Genomic DNA, 16,514 nt, shown 5'->3' with positions numbered 1-16,514 from the left:
TGATAGCCACCCCCTGTGAAAGTCTCATGCATGAATATTACCTATGCTGAGGTGAACAAGTCATTCCTGCATGTGAGTGTGCAGAGTTTGGTGTGCCGTGCTGAGGTTTGCATGGGCTTTAACCCATACTGAGCTTGCTTTATTCAGTCCTTGACTAACGGGAAGTAATTCGATCATCGGTGTAATCCCAGGGCTCAGCAAACCAAAGTTTTCCATCCTGTATAAATAATAAATGCAACACACCAGGCGTGAATTTTCCGCTTGAAGACTAAATGAAGCTCTGTTCAAATGAACTAAATCTGCTTGCTCTCTTTTGGTGATGAACTTGAGGCTGATGAAAGTGAATTATTTTTAGCGCTAGCTAGAGGCACAAGCAAATGGCTGGCAAAGAGCAGAGCATGTTTCCCTGCCCTGCCAGCGCATCCAGCCGAGACCTGCATGTCCTAGGCATCAAGGATGCCACAAACCTCAGTGCTGTTATGCAGCCCCACTCAGCATCACCCCTTCTCATTTAGAACAAGCTCTGTGAAGCCCTTTTCACAGAGAGAAGCTCCTTCCAGCCCAGATCCCCCCTGGGTCAGTGGGTGCCTGTCCTGTTTCACCAGTGCCAAGGGAACATCGCTGTGTTCAGCATTGGGGTGCTGGTGTGTGAACCCCAGAGTTTGGCCCCTGGGCAAAAGCTGCTCTTCTGCTTTGGACCAGCTCAATGGAAAATCCCCCAGGTGCTGCTGCTGCTCTGCACTGCGAAGCAGCACATTACTAGCATCGCCAACATTGCCATGCACTGGAAAAGGAGTAGAAATTATCTGCCTTTGGTTCAGGGCCATCCTCAGTAGTGTGAACTGGAAATCGGCTTCTGCTGCACGTCCTGCACCTCACATCATGACGTGGGGCGGTGCTGGTGCAGGGGGGTCTGCAGAAGCAGCCTCTGTTTCCTTTGAGTGCTCTGAGGGCTGCTGACTGTTTAATCTTTACTTATTGTAATGCATCCTTTACTGTCGTAGTTTGTCTTGTTCTTTAAAGGCTACAGTCTGACATTTGGTCTTTGATGATTTCACATTGCTTGTGAGAGTAAAGGTTCTGCCTGCTTAAATAAAGTTTTATCCCAGGTGCTATTTACAAGTTTCTCTTCCCTCCTCACCAAAATATCAACATTTACTTTTACCGCAAGCTGGCAGAGCACCTCACACTTATTGCTGAATAGCACTGCAAATTGCATGTACTCGGCTGCCAGCCTATGTTTCTGAGCCCCCAGATGAGGCTTTCTGAGACCTCATGCCCTTGGGAGGAGGCAGCTGGGCATTGCAGAGTTGTTCCCCCCCACATCCAGACGTGGCTCCTCTGGGAAGGGTCTGGTTCCTTTATTTCAAGGTTCATACTAGTACTTAATCATTGGGCTTCTTACACACAGATATGATCTCTTAAAGTGTTTTGTTCTGTTCTTTGACACATTTATTTGTGCTGCATGCATGGAGCTTATCTGCCTGGGGATGTATCCCAGAAAGGGCAAGTCTTTCTTTATGGGTTTGGTGGAATTAGCTGCTCATTTAGCTGTTATAAAAAACAAACGAGGGGTTAAAATCTTCAGGACAGGAGGATCCTATCTTCTGTTTCCAAGCACCATGTGGGGCATGCACAGCCTGCACTGAAGGAATAGGATGGTATTGGAGGTGGTGGCACCCAGAGCCAGGGGGAGCAATGAGGGTGAAGCAGGATCCCTGCCCACAGCAGCTGCCAGATCCGGGCCAGCACAGGCAAAGTTGGGTTCATGTCCTACCCTTATGGCACCACTGGACCACGGCTCCATAAGCTTTCATTCCTCCAGCTTATGCTGCAAGGTTTTATGTCTAAGCGCAGAAAAACTCTGTATTGCAGAGAAGCATTTGACAGAGATAAAAAACATAATGAATGTGGTTTTCCACATGACAGAGGTTACTTGATCTCTTCGTGCACCCCATTCTCAATTACAACAAAGGTTTCTCAGTTACAGGGAATTGCCTTGACCTCACAGGAGTTAATTCATTTACATGACCTTATCCTACTGCAGGACACCAGACAAACTCAGGACACCAGTGCTAAGGTTTTCTTTCGTATACCCTGTACTGGAGACAGGCAGTGGATTTACCACTGGCGCTTGCAAGCATGCCGTGGATGGGCATTTGTTAAGTTCTGCAGCATTATTTGGGAGATCTAGGGGCTGGAATGGCTGCAGGAGTGTTTGCTAGGATTTTAACTATGAATTTGCAGTAATCTTCCCAACGTTAATGACAGCAGTTGATAAAAATGTGGTTATTAACATAAGGCATCTGAGGGACCTCACGGAGTGTTCCTGTAGTGTAGCCCACTTGCCCCTATCCCTGGCAATCCTTGGAGGATTTACCGTGCTGCATCAGTGCCCGTTCTCCTGATGCCATTGCCCTGAGAGCCCTCCATGGCTTTGTAAGCTGCCTTGCACATCAGGTATTCAGACAAAACCCCAGCAGCCTGTGTGCCAAATGGAGCATGCTCGAGGGGCTGGTGAGACAGAATGACTCCACACGGGACCTGGCAGCAGATACCCCCCCTGCCTGCAGCGTGACTCTTGCATTCATGCGCACACGGTGCCCCGCTGTGGTTCCATCTGCGTGTGGCACTGTGGAGACACCCAAACCCAGGTGGCAGGAGGGGGAGAGTAGCCCATGGATGCCATCCTCAGCATGGTACACAGTGCCGGACCCTCTCCTGCCCCTGCTACCCAGAGGCTGCTCTGCCCCAGCGCTGAGGAACGGGAGAGCTCCATTTCCACTGCACCAAATTGCATTTCTTACCTGCGGCAGTAGGTTTTTCCAAGTCATTACTGCAGAAGCAGTGGCACTTTTCTCTTATACCAGAATTACCTTTCACTCCTGCCTGAAGAAGGATGTAGTGAAACGTTCGTTCTGCTTTAGGACATTGTGAGGGGAGATAAGGATCAATCAGAAGCCCAAGCAATACAGCAAGCTCTTTGCAACAGACACTGGCCTGCACTGAGACCTGTGCTTAGTGAAATGAATCAATGTCCTTCCCAGAGATCTTACAAAACAAGATCTTCTTTATTCTGTGGTATTCAGGATACAGAGCTAAACTAACAACAGTTAATCTATTTAAATTACTCTGTGATATATATTCAAGAAAACAGAGGTACACTCATAAGAGTTAATCCATTTAAAATTGATTTTGTCTTTCAGTCTTTCTGAAATATCTGTGGAGGAAAGCCCATGGGCTTCCTGTGTTTCTTAGTTAGAAAACAGACCAGCCAAGCCAAACCAGGCTTGGGGCAGGGGCAGACCTCAGCTTGCTTTACTGCAGACACACTGTATCCAATATTTCAACCAGTACCCGAGAGACAAGCTGCTGGAAATGAGCTGGGAAAAGCCACCAGAGTCTTACTTCTTATTATACAATAAAGGGAGACAAGGTCAAAATAACCCGAGAGCTGCCACAAAGACGAGCAAACTGAGAGTTCCTAAATGAGTGAGCACACCCAAGCTCATCTCTCATGTGGAGGCAAAGAAAGGGTGTTGAGCTACTTTTGGCATCCCCTGGAGGAAAGCGTGATCACTTTCCCTTAAGGATGGCTTTAGATATCAGACACCAATGGCAGGACATGGTGCCTTTATCCTCAGAGTATCAAATCCATGTCGACCCAGGGGAACCAGTGGCCCTAAAGCCTCCAGTGGGTTTTGAAACTGGGTCCCCATTCTGCAGCCCAGCCATGGAAGGACCGGCTGGGCTGGGTGGGCAGAGGCCCTGGTGTGGGTGCAGGGGTTTCGTGCTCCTGCCCAGATGCATCACACCCACCCCGCAGGCAGGGCTGTGCCCACCACACAGCACCTTGCTGTGGGCAACCCCAGCACAGCTGGCTGCTGGCTGCGGCTTCAGTGCAGTGCACCACTTTGAAGCAAAACCAAGGTAATAGCAGCCAGACAAAACACTTTTCATGTATTTTAAAGTCTGTAGCCAGGGCCCTCTGCTTTTTTCTCAGCAACCCAGCGCTGCAACTCGGCGCTGCGAGCACGGCGGGGCCCCAGCGCCACCCTCCGGGGGCGCGCCTGGAGCCACCCCGGCCCCGGCTGCCCGGCCCGGCCCTCCTCCTCCTCCACCACCGCCAAGTGGGGTTTTGCTTCCTTTCTCCAGCATCTCTGCATCGCGGGGGTTTAGCCCTGTGCGAAGCAGCCGGTTGCCGTGGATGTGCCGGGCTGCTGGGCGCTGAGGCTGGGTGCGGGATGGAGCTCCCAGCCTGCTCCCATCTCCTGCTGAAAATGCCCAGGCTTGCTGGCCACTTGGCCATGCTCCAGAGCTGACCTGTTTGTTCAGCAGTCACTGGGCTGTGCTCATTACAGCCCCTTGCACGGCCACATACACAGTGCTGGTAATAAGGATAATCATGCATTTAATCACAGCCGCAGTGTCCCCAGGACACTTCTACTGCGAAGCCAGGTCAGGTTGGCCGTGCTCTGGCACACTGAAGTTGTAAAGCAGCCTGGCCCCGCTGGCACATCTCGAGTGCACCAATGCAGCCTGTGAGCCCAGCCACTGGCCATTGCTCTCAGTGTGAATGTTGTCTACACCACTGATGTTGGTGGGCAGAGCAACAGCCTGTCCTGACATGCACCCCTGACCTGGCAACAGGACACCTTGAACCAGTAAAGAGCACTTAGTCTAGAGTGTCTTTACTGACTGCTATGCAATCCTGCATGGTCAGCAAAATACTGTAGACACAGGTTATACTCTTCTTTTTACGGAGTGAGACTGTGCCCATGAGCAAGCGCAGGGCTGGTTTTACAGTCTGCCTCCTACCCCAGGAGCTGTGCCAGCAACACATGACTTTGCTTTGCACCCTGATTTCCAAGTCTGGATGAATGGAGCTCCATGAGAGTGGGATGAAGGCACTTTTCCAGAAAATAGCATTGCGAGGAGCTAGCAGAAGCTGCTCCACTGTACTGCGAGCAGCCCTGTGATGTGCAGGGCTCCGCATTGCAGATTTCAGACCCTGAGCTACAACACCCAGGCAGGAACTATAAGTTTGAACTGGCAGTCCCCACTCATGTGCTGTGGCTCCGCAAACAGCTCCTGTTCCCCACAGCTGGGAGACTGAGCCTCTGCGCTGCTGGAGAAGGCATTTCCCTTACATACTAAATATGGAAGCAGACTTAAGCAGCTCTCTTGTTCTTCCCAGGGTCAGCTGGTCCACAGAAAAATCTGGAGGAGGCTTTTCCTTAGCCTTCACTCCCAGTTGCTTTGCTCCCACCACTGGCAGAAGCAGAGCCTGTGCGATGGGGAGGTTTGACCTTTAACGCCCCTCTGCTTCAGGAGTTTTAATTTTCCCCCAAGCATGCGTTGCCTCCAGGCTGGCTCCGTGCAGAGGACATGGCGAGCAGTCACAACCAGCTATTGATGTGGGATTTCTTTCCCTGCACCCAACGAACGTTTGCCAAAACTCTGACTTGCAGTACAACCATTGGCAGGGTAGCGATCACTATGGGTGTGAGCTCCTAAATCCCGTACAGCAAGAAATAAAGAGTTAACTGCACAGCTTCGGTGGCTTTGCTGTGAGCAGTAGCAAGGCCAGCCCCACCAAACCAAGCACCACAAGATGACCGGGGTGAACACAGCACATCCATGCAGGGTCCAGCTATCCTTCCCGGAGTGCACCACCAGCTCCAAGCTTTCAGGGCCCAGGGCCGTAGCAGGAGCTGCTTCCTTCCAGCAGAAAGCTGTATCTAAAATAAGTTACATTTACTTCATTGTTTCTTGGCTTCAGTCTTTAAAAGTTCAAACTGGTTTTGTTTTTCCTGGTGTTAGTCATACACGTAGACTGGGAGCCTAACCTGTAATTCTGGCTTTGCTGCTACTATAAAACATTCAGACTGTGCTCTTCTAAACTAGGAGCAGAAACCTTTAATTTAATTCCACTAGAGGAGTTTAATCTAGGACTATGACATTTCCATTACTTAATAATGCGTATTTAACATTGAGCTGTACACATCTAAAATTAAACCAAGGGAAGGAAAGATGTTGTATAGAAGCAACTACAAGGATTTTATTTAAAGTCAGTAAATGCTGTAAATTTAAAACAAACATATAAACAAAGACCTTAAATTAACCCATTTTGCTTATTAGGCTGCATGATTTATGGAGCTCTGTTTAAAATAAAATGTCTAAGGTTTCTGTTTCTCCCTCATTTTGAACTTCTGGCTGATGAGGGACAGAAAAGTCTAAAATATTGAACACTTCCCTGAAACGAGAAAACCATTTCTGTGGGATGTTGGCCATAGTCTGGAGCACACAGATGTTCCTCATCCCTTGGGATTTGGTGCAGGAAACCACTCAGGTTTGTTCCCACTGCCACTGAGGGCCAGGTGTGCTGGTTTTCAGCCTAGCAGTCCATAAAATAGTGGGATAAACAACACGCTCATAATTTTGTCTCTCACACAAAGAACACAGGCTCATTGTTCCCTTCTTTGGCTTTGTATTCTGGTATCTATAGGTCTCCTCTTGGCTTTCAGTGGGTTCTGTAGGGCAGGGTGTTTCTCACTGTCCCATGATGGTGCAGATGCTGCTCCAGCAAGGTTGCTCATCTAGAGCCTGGCATTGCCATGCTGCAGTGCATGAAGTGCTCCATGCTTCTGCTTCCTCAAATAACTGAGTCATTAAGAAATATCTTCAATTTTACATCCTTTAACATTGCTGCTTTCTGCATCCCCACAGATTGTTTATTGCTCACTGCCAGCGAGGTTTTCACTCCTCTATAAAGTGAGCATAATAAATCAGGCTCCTTTTAGCACAGCCTTAAGAATTCCCAGGGCAGTTTCAGCCCCCTCAGCCCCATAGTGTGACTCAAAGTGGCAAAGAGATAACTAGACTTTCCCAGTCAACCCCTGTTTCCACCCTAAAGTTACTGCTGGATATGGTTTGGTTCCATTGCTGTGGTGGTCGGTACTCGGGATGTCCAGCCTCTTGCTTAGCAGGGCATTGCAGGGGAAGCAAAGAGGCAGTGGTGGCCCTGGAGAGCCCACACAGTGGGTGCCAGGCAGGCTGTGGTGCTGGGGGAGCAGGGCAGAGCTGAGAACAGCAAAGGAAACCTGGGGATGAAGGAAGAAATCCTGCTGGGCTGCAGCATTTGGGAGCAGTCACCTGGAGGCAGCTGTTCCATGGGGAGAAGGGGTTTCCTGGCTTGGACTTACGCACACACACAGGTGCACCACGTGCAGGACACAGCTGGGCTTCTGCACCTGTTAAATATTTCTGGGAAGATTGTTATTACTTTTTTAAAATTAATGCAGGAAATCAAGGGAGGCAAGAATGAAAGTGCAGGTGTCAGCAAAGGAGGTGCTTTGTTAATTCTCACCCAGGGCATGGCAGGGACCTGGAGCTGCTGGATAAGACACAACAATATCAACACTAGGTCTTGGAGCTGCTTTTACAAATGACTACTGGTGCCTATTATCCTCCACAGCAGATATCAACACCTGTAGAAGGAAAGAGATTTATCCCCACTAGTAATGCATTCTCTGCTAGCAATGGAGACTAAGTCAGATACTGTTAGCTTTGTCTAAGAATAAAACATATAGGTCACATAGTGCCCTTTTAAAGCTCGGATGTGATGGTTGTGCTAAACTCACAGCCACTGAGATAGGGCCGGCTGATCTCCCAACTGCCAGAGCATACAAGGATGCTAATGTGGTCCTCAGCAGTCTTTAGAGGAGAAGTAAATACTGACTGTCACTAAATATAATAACATATTAATAACCTGATATTCATTTACTTGATGTTCATGCTCCTAATAGTAGATATCGACCCAAATGTGGGAATAGCCTTATCCGATGTTCTATCATCTACCATTAATCCTTATCGGCTTTGTGGTTGTGTTCAGAGATCTCCCTTGGGTATGTTTCCCGGACACCACTAAACAAATAAATTGCTTCCGCTGGCTATAGTTTTAAAATAATATATATACAGCAGCAAAGGGGCACAAATTGAAGTATACATCAGGAATTTGCCTCACCCTGTGTTACCCTTTAAAAAGAGTGCAATGGCAGAACAAAGCACAGTCCCTGCTGGCAAGGAAAAAGCAGAAAAGAGAATGAGATTAAACACAGAGCAGCTGCAGAGCAGTCCTGGGCTGCCCTGGAGATACCACAGCAAATCCTTCACTGATCTGGGTGGATTCTGGCTTGTTTGACCCTGACACCTCTGTTTTCCACTGCTGCTACTCCAGCTTTTACTGTCACCCCTCATGGACACCTCTCTGCTATCACCTGGTCTTCTCTGCCTGTCTCTACCCTCTGCCAGCATCACTTCTTGCACCAGAGGGTACAGCTCATCTCCAGTAACGGGACAGGTGATTCAACGAGTGTTTTTTTGGTGGATTCTTTCCATAAAAACTCAAAAGGCCCATTTCAGACTATTTTCCCACATCTGGCCAGCCAGGTTTGTAAGTATACACCACATGCTGTTTCTGGGCACTGGAGAAAGCAACAATGGGCTATTTAATTTCCCCTGGGAGTCCATCAAGAGAAAAAGCAGTAGAAGGCAGCACTAGAAATGAATAGTAATTATCATCGAAATACAGATATATGTAAGGTTGAGGGAGAAAACCACCAAAGCATGAGAATTCAAAGCTGGGGCTGTCCTGGCAACCCTCACTCCTGCTGCCATAGTTGGGCATTTCTACAGGACCTCCAAGTAAATGCAGATGTTTCCTGAGCATTTTATGGACATTTCATGGACATTTCAATGGATCTGCTGGAGAAAGCGGCTGGTGCATTTGTGGAAGAGGATGCAAGTTTTGAGGGAAAATCTGGAAACCCAGTCCCAGAGGGTGCAAACACATGCTGGGTAAAACCAGGCTCACAAGTGAGTTTGCACATGAACTCCTGAGCCCACAGCCCCAGCAAGCCATGGCACCACTAGAAGCTGGTCAGGAAAGCAGAAGTTTTGGTTGTGAAACTTCAACACTGAAATCCCAGCTGCAAGCCTCAAACCAGAGCCAGCTGCAGCACAGGTCCTGCCTTCAGAGCCACTAACTCCCAGCTCCCGCTCTGCCCAGCCGGGTTCTCCATGTGACAAAACAGCTTCATTTTTCTCCACGTAAAAATCCTTGCAGTAATTCTTCTCTTCATGCGACCGAGTCCCTTTTGCAATTGTTCTGTGGAGGAAATAGAGTCTAAAGCAGAGACCGATAGCTGATAAAATCTCCATTGAAAACATTGACCTGCTGGTTGTAGCCCAAAAGAGTCTGGGAGCTCCCTGAGCCACATCAGAGGCAGCGTCCAGGCAAGCGGCTACAGGTTATTAAACACAGATGTGATGACAGGAGCCAGATAAGAAGTTTCCTTAGAACTGACTGGCTTCATGTTAATGGCATATATAAAGTTAAAACTTCCAGACACCACAGTACTTTGTGGTGTTGTTATATCTTTAGAAATCTAGCTGATTTTTGTGAACGTTTTCAGAATGCAGCCAATTTTACGTGAATTTTGGTCCCATACAGAAAAGGTATGCAATGTAATTCCTTCACTGTAGTATTATCTTTTTTATTTCTACTTTCCTTTCAAATGTGAGAGTGTTCTTTAAAGCCATGCTAGCAAAAACTACTTATTTGCTTCTTATTCAACAATTGAATTAATTTGTGATTATTTTCTAATTTTCACAAGTGGCAAATTACTTTTCAAACCTGACAAAACTCGGTTCAAAGTAAAATGCTCACTATTCTTCCTTACAAAACCAGCAAATGCACCCTCTTTTAGCGTGCATTGCTTTCATCGTGACTTTTGGTGAGCTGCAATGAAGAACAAAAATACATCTCCAGAGGAAAGCATAACTCACGACTCCGCTATACAGTGATGCACCAACTCTGATTCATAAACCAGCAATATGCTTTTAGGCATTTAAAGAAGAAAACAAAGATGTGACAATTGCATATGAAAGCATATGCGTCTACTGAGCATTTTCAGACAAAAATAAAAACATGGCAATTCGGAGGACAGGGTGTTTGCGTTTGGCAAAAGCTGAGACACAACTCATCTGCACATGCAGGAGTCATCAGTAAGCCAGGAAGAATGAATAAAGAACATGTCTATGTAATTAAATTGGTTTATTTGTGTGAGCAGATGATGCAGTGCAAGTCAGAGCAGCAGGAATATTCTTTGAATACAAATCCATGCACAGCCTGAGTTTTGGGAGGGCACTTTGAGAGACAGAGGGGGCTTTCTCAACCATTTCTTACTCCATTCAGCAGGCACTGAGTCTGCACCTCACCTTTGATTTAGTAGCTGCATTCCACTCTGTTTCACACTTTGGATAGCTCCCCATGAAAATAACAAGGCTATTTAACTTCCAACAAACCAGTTAGATGATCTGGTTCTGGAAGCAGGGAAAGCCCCCAGATGTTGCTGGCTTTGCTCAGCCCATCCTGGCTCCTCCTTGCCAGGAATCAGTTGCCACTGTGCAGCTCCAGGCTATTTGTCCCCACACCTGTGGGATGGAGGCAGGGATGGAGGCAAGGATGGAGGCAAGGATGGAGGCAGGGATGAAGGCAAGGATGGAGGCAAGGATGGAGGCAGGGATGGAGGCAAGGATGGAGGCAGGGTCTGGTTTGGGCTCACCCTGTAGTGAGAGCAAAAAGGCAGCATTCTGGCAGTCACTGACCCCCCTTCCTTCCCCATCTTGGGCCAAGGAAAGGTGACTCCCTGCTGTATTTTCCCAGAGTGGCCTTTGAAGAGAAAAATCAAGCCAACAACTTCAACTACATAAAAAAATACCCTGCTGAAACACAGCCCTGCAAGGAAGGAGGCTGCAGCCCTGACTGAGTGCTCCTCTCCTGGCTGCAGGGCTGCACTGGGATGGCTGAAGGACCAGGAAAGTTGCATTACAGGAAAGTCTCACCACCCATTTGCAGTCATCTGTGCCTCAGGTTATGTCCTTCTGGGATGTGACTCCTCTGACCTATCAACTCAGGTATAAAGGGAAATCTGACTTTCCTGAAGATCTGCTACCACCTCAGAAGAAAACCAGCAACAATTAGAGAAGGTTGCTACAGCCTGTCTTGCTCACAACCCTTCAATATAACCAAATCTGTGAAGCCTCTATATGTCAGAACACCTTTTACTCTTAATCACAACAGGAAAAGACTACCCAGTCCATTCAGGGAAAATATTTTTCACATCTGCATTTCACAGCTATATGGGATATTTTCTTTCCTACAACGTGCCTAGTGCTGAGCACTTCCTTCCCGTGCTCCCAGACAGGAAAGACACATGTTAATGCACCACATGCTCTCTGCCAGACCCATCACCTGCATGGATACAAACCTGTTTCATCGCTGCTGGTGTGAACAGCCCAGGCATAGGTCTTGCAGCATGATTTAGTGATCAGCAGCTGGTGAATGCCACTGTCTCTGTTTCCATACCTGCCATGCACAGTAGAAGCCACAGTCGACATTGCCACGTCTCTCCCTCCTGCCACACCTGTTTCAGGAGACATTTGGCTTAATGTATTTTTGTTGGTGTGTTTGCAATGATCTGATTTAGTATTTATGGGAGGGTTGTTGCTGTTGTTACCTCAGTGTCCCAGGGAGGGCTGTGTGGGAACCCTTAGCTAGGTACAAAGCATTTCCCAGAGCAGGTTTTCCACTCCTCCACGCCTGGAGGCAGGTGCTGAACCACATTCCAGCAGTTGTCACCGAGTTTGCATTTCTCAGTATGTTACTTCACCACCTTGCAAGATCATTTGAGCTCCCCTGTAGCGTTTGACTCCCTGCTCATAGGGATCCTCCCTCCCTCCTCCAGTTTCCCGTTTCCTCTCGTTTTGATACCCTCCCAAAGCTGTTCACCCCTCCACATCCTCCTGTGACCTTCCTGGTCCTCCCACACCGTTTTGGGTGGTGGTAATTTCTGGAGGCTCTGTAACAGCCTGCAGCAATGGGGTATATCAGCACACTGGGATAACATCAGGGAGCAGCGTATCTGCTGGGCCTCCACCTGGGACAAACGTGGAAGAAAAATCAAACAAAAGCAGAAGGAGATACAAGTGATCGAAATCCAGATGAAAAGACAAAAGCACCTCTGGGCCACAGCTCTTCATGATCTGCTCAGACTCTGCTGCATCCTGCATCGTGCTGCCTTGCTCCCTGATGTTTTTTCCTGGTGTGTCAGCTACAACATGCTGTGTGCATGTGTGTCTGCTCACCTACACATGTGTATGTCTGTGTGTGCCCCTGTGCACATGCACACACACATGTATGGGAGGTTATTTGCTGCAGCAAAAGCCATGGGACATATCTAAGGACAGGGTCAGGCTGTTGTTAGCTCGGTCCATAGTTGAACCTTATCCTGTGTGAGCACCCTTTGCACAAAGCTGTCTGTGCAAGACAGTCATGACTCCCGTAAACCTCCCCGCGACTCCTTTCCCACGACGGTGCAGGGGTCGGAGCGCTGCCACGTGAGGGCTGCGGTGGTGGCTGCGGTGAGTCAGCAGCAGTTTGCAGAGCTGGGAAGGAGCGGTTCTCACAAAGAGAACCAGAAATCGTTATTTACATCAGTGGACTGTCAAATACGTTGGCAAAGATAAATCATCCTGCATGCATGCTCAAGGTATGCAGCTTTTCCTGTTTTCCTGCTTCTCTCAGACCAGCACAAGTTTGGTGCTTAGGACTTTAAATCAGAAGAAATCATCCTCTTTTATCTGACCATAGCTGCTGTTCCCAAGCCACATCGCAGCTCCACATAGTCATCACCACTGGTCATCTTTGTCTCTCCTGCTCTCACCACACTCTATATTCCAGACAAGCAAGGTCACACAGATAAGCTCTGGGATGAGAGATGCAGGAGACCTGAGTTCCATTCTTAGTTTAGCTGCATGTTTTGGGCTTGACTTTGACCCTCGTCTACCCATGGGTGGTGCAGGACCAGCAGTTCTTCCAGCGTATCTCCCCCTTGCCTCTCTCTGCCCCTAGAGGGCACACAGGAGATTGCCCACTACCTCTTAAAGCAAAATGACTTTTTATCATTGCTGTGTGAGGGACCCAGCTCCAAATTCTCTCTAAACACTTGCTTTAAGAGCTTATGTCCCTAGGTGACCAGATGAATCAGGAGACTGGCAATATTTTGCAGAGGCTGCAAATCTACCCTCTATCTGTCTGCAGTGAGTATATTAAGATTTAGTGGGAACAAGATCCATCTGCCAACATCAGCACTGCTAGCAAACGAGGTAGAAAACAATGGAGAGGGACTTCTTTGCTTTCTGTGCTTTTTGATCTAGAAAAGCAGCAACACACTCATTTAAGCAGGCACAACCCTTTATCCTAGAAGTCAGTCTGGCAGAGGCAAAACACAGAAATTTCCACACGTCAGCAGTGATTTTGGTAGAATGGTCCTGCTGACACCATGGGGTGCTTGGGACAAGCTGACATGTGAGCTCTGATTCATAGGAGTCCTTGGGGGAAGTTCACTTCTAAGCCAAAGAAAAAAAACCTATCATCACCTAGTCAGGAGCAGAGCGGGCACAGGGGTCAGCCACTGAGTACTGGGGAAGCAACAGGCCCAGTCTGCTCACTGGGGTGTTAAATGCATAGACTACCTGTTAGGCAGTACATAGAAGTCAGAAAGTAATTCAAGTGTTTCAACTGTGTATTATATTATGTTAGAAAATCCTAGGAAATGTACTATCTGCTATGCCAGAGTCTGCCATTCATAAGGATTTTTACCTGTGACCTCCTCTTGTTCCTCATATGGGCTTGGCTTTTGGGACAACTGGCCCAGGGGCAATGTCAGGTATAAGCCTGAGGATTTAACAGCCCAGTTCTTAAAGAGCTGGCCACCATAGCCGCCCCAAGCCAAAGCATGCCACTTGTCATCAATGCATGCAAGGCACATGCATGGCAAGGCAAGACAAGCACTTGTGAACACCCATTGCCGCCCTAGTGCTCATCCCTGCCCGCAGCTGGGAAAGGGCTGTGCCAACCCTGGGGAGAAAACACTTGGGTCATTTGTAAACGCTAATTATAACCTTAATCTTCTCTCTCTGGAAACTTTGTCCCTCTTACAGCCAATTGTTCTCTTGCAGATCTCTACAAGATCCCAGCAGTCAGCCCAGGCAGTGCTCTGCAAAGCTCCAGCAACGCCTGCAGTCAGGAGCCAACGTAAGCCCATCGGCACCTGTCACTGGCCATGACACCTTCTTGTTCAGCCTCTGTCTTGGGCAGTGGGTTTCCTGGCACTTTGTGACACTGGAGCACACCTTCATAGGTAATATTACATTTGTCTCCATGGACGAAGGCAGGCTGGGCTGTGTCACCACGGAGCCATGGTTGCAATCCTCCTGGTCTGGGGGCTCTATCAGCCCCTGAGAAGCCACTCGAGTGCGAAGGGCACATGAGTTTGGAATGCGAAGGCCAAGATCATTGCAGTTAGGCTGAAATTGAATAATCATGCAGACCTGAATAAATGCCAGAATTGGGCTTTTATTTGAACGTTCCTTAATTCTAGCTATATAATTTCCTCTGCCTAACAAAACATGAAGTCGTGCAGCTGCCATTAGTTACTGACAAACTGATAAACAATTCAAGATGTTTTTCAATTGCATTTTTTCTCAGTTTCTAGAGCTGTCTGCCTTCCCAGCTAATGTTACATCATTGTTGTCTTTAATAATTTAGAGACCACCCTACTTACGCTAATGCAATTGTCATGTTTGGCTGTCAGAGCAGGAACAGTGAGCAATGAATCACAAGTCAGTAATTTTCTGTACTACTTATTTGCCCAAATTTTTCAACGTTAAGAGCTTAAGGTGTACACTAGGCTCATCCTTCCTTGTCTTTAGGAGGAATCAGAAGAATTGCTCATGGGTTTTCAATTCATCTCCTTCCTGCCACCCAGCCCTTCTGTTGGTTTGGCTGAGAAGCCTCATGATTTTTTAAGGGAACAGGAGGATTTGGCCCCACACCACGTGCATGTGTAAGGGCAGGTGCCTCAAATATATTAAGCTTTTACCTGTCTCACAAAAATAAGTGCATATAGAGAGAGCTCTAGTTTGTGTCACTGCTTTGGGAAACTTAGTGCTTTTTGGAAGCCAGAGAAAACACATGAAAAAGAACTGGAGCCCAGCTAAGGGTGCCAGAGAGCAACAGGGATGGGAGGTCAGCACACAGAGAATGTTGAGGGAAGCCAAAAATTATAATCAATCTGTCACCATCACACTTGTCAATGAAGGAATACTGCTTTGGCTCAGAAACAGGTACTTATTGCCATGTAGATATTAAAAGGAAAAGCATTTCAGGTTTCAAAGGGCAGCCTCTTTCCTCCATGAGTTGTTGCTGTCTGATCATGCATAATTCAATGGCAGAAGAAAAACGACAATTTATTGGAAGGAAAAATATGGGGAAAAGTCAACAGAGAACCATGAAATTGAATTCCTGCTACAAGTTTCAAACATTCATTGCAGAAGTTAATGAGAAAAAAAAAATCCTTTAAATATTTCCAAGCAATTAATGTAATAGAATATCTTAATTTTTTATAATCTGATTCTATTACTTTAATTCTGGTTTCCTTGTACGGCCAGACCAATAGAAAAAAATCGGATTTTCTCCTTCTTTTCCACTGTATTATTTGCTTGCCTTTATTACCAAGTGTTTTGACAGTGTTTAACAGCACAGATAAATATTTGCATCTGATTTATCGACCTCATTTTGCCTGTCATCCGAAAGGTCAGAGTCAGCATGGTTTTGGTCGGGTAACCTCCTTGAAAGAGCAGTTGTGACAGAAGCAGAAAAACGGGCCAAGTGCTGCAGAGCTGTGGCTGCCCCATTTGCCATCACCACTTGGCAGGGGGCGCATGGGGGGCTCCCACAGCAGGACTGTCACCCCCCCATGCTGAGGGCTGCATGGTTCCTGCCTCCCAAATCTTGTGAGGGGTGCTGGGGTGCACTACACCGCACAGGGTACACGGTGTTGTGAGGGTGCACGGTACGGTAGAAGTGTTCGGTGCTGTGAGGGGGCACAGTCCGGTAAAGGTGCACGGTGCTGTGAAGGCACACGGTTCGGTAAGGGTGCACGGTGCTGTGACGGTGCACAGTCCGGTAAAGGTGCACGGTGCTGCACAGGGTGCACGGTCCGGTAAAGGTGCACGGTGCTGTGACGGTGCACAGTCCGGTAAAGGTGCTCGGTGCTGTGAAAGCACACGGTTCGGTAAGGGTGCACGGTGCTGTGACGGTGCACAGTCCGGTAAAGGTGCACGGTGCTGTGAAGGCACACGGTTCGGTAAGGGTGCACGGTGCTGTGACGGTGCACAGTCCGGTAAAGGTGCACGGTGCTGCACAGGGTGCGCGGTCCGGTACAGGTGCTCGGTACTGTGACGGTGCACGGTCCGGTAAAGGTGCACGGTGCTGCACAGGGTGCACGGTCCGGTACAGGTGCTCGGTACTGTGACGGTGCACGGTCCGGTAAAGGTGCACGGTGCTGCACAGGGTGCACGGTCCGGTACAGGTGCTCGGTGCTGTG

The 16,514-nt window shown here is 48.0% G+C and overlaps 1 long non-coding RNA gene across 1 annotated transcript; it reads right to left on the bottom strand.

Moving 5' to 3' along the window:
• Positions 1–5,904: 5,904 nt before the first annotated feature.
• LOC135580707 (uncharacterized) lies at positions 5,905–11,784 on the bottom strand. The gene is made up of 3 exons (XR_010475654.1): positions 11,583–11,784; positions 11,334–11,489; positions 5,905–9,169 (listed from the first exon to the last, which is right to left on the bottom strand). It is a non-coding gene; the product is annotated as an uncharacterized LOC135580707 (long non-coding RNA).
• Between the last annotated feature and the right edge of the window lie 4,730 nt (positions 11,785–16,514).

This window comes from Columba livia, chromosome 12 (genome assembly GCF_036013475.1).
Source record: "Columba livia isolate bColLiv1 breed racing homer chromosome 12, bColLiv1.pat.W.v2, whole genome shotgun sequence".
In the NCBI taxonomy this organism is placed as follows: domain Eukaryota; kingdom Metazoa; phylum Chordata; class Aves; order Columbiformes; family Columbidae; genus Columba; species Columba livia.
This window is presented reverse-complemented; position numbering and strand designations above follow the sequence as displayed.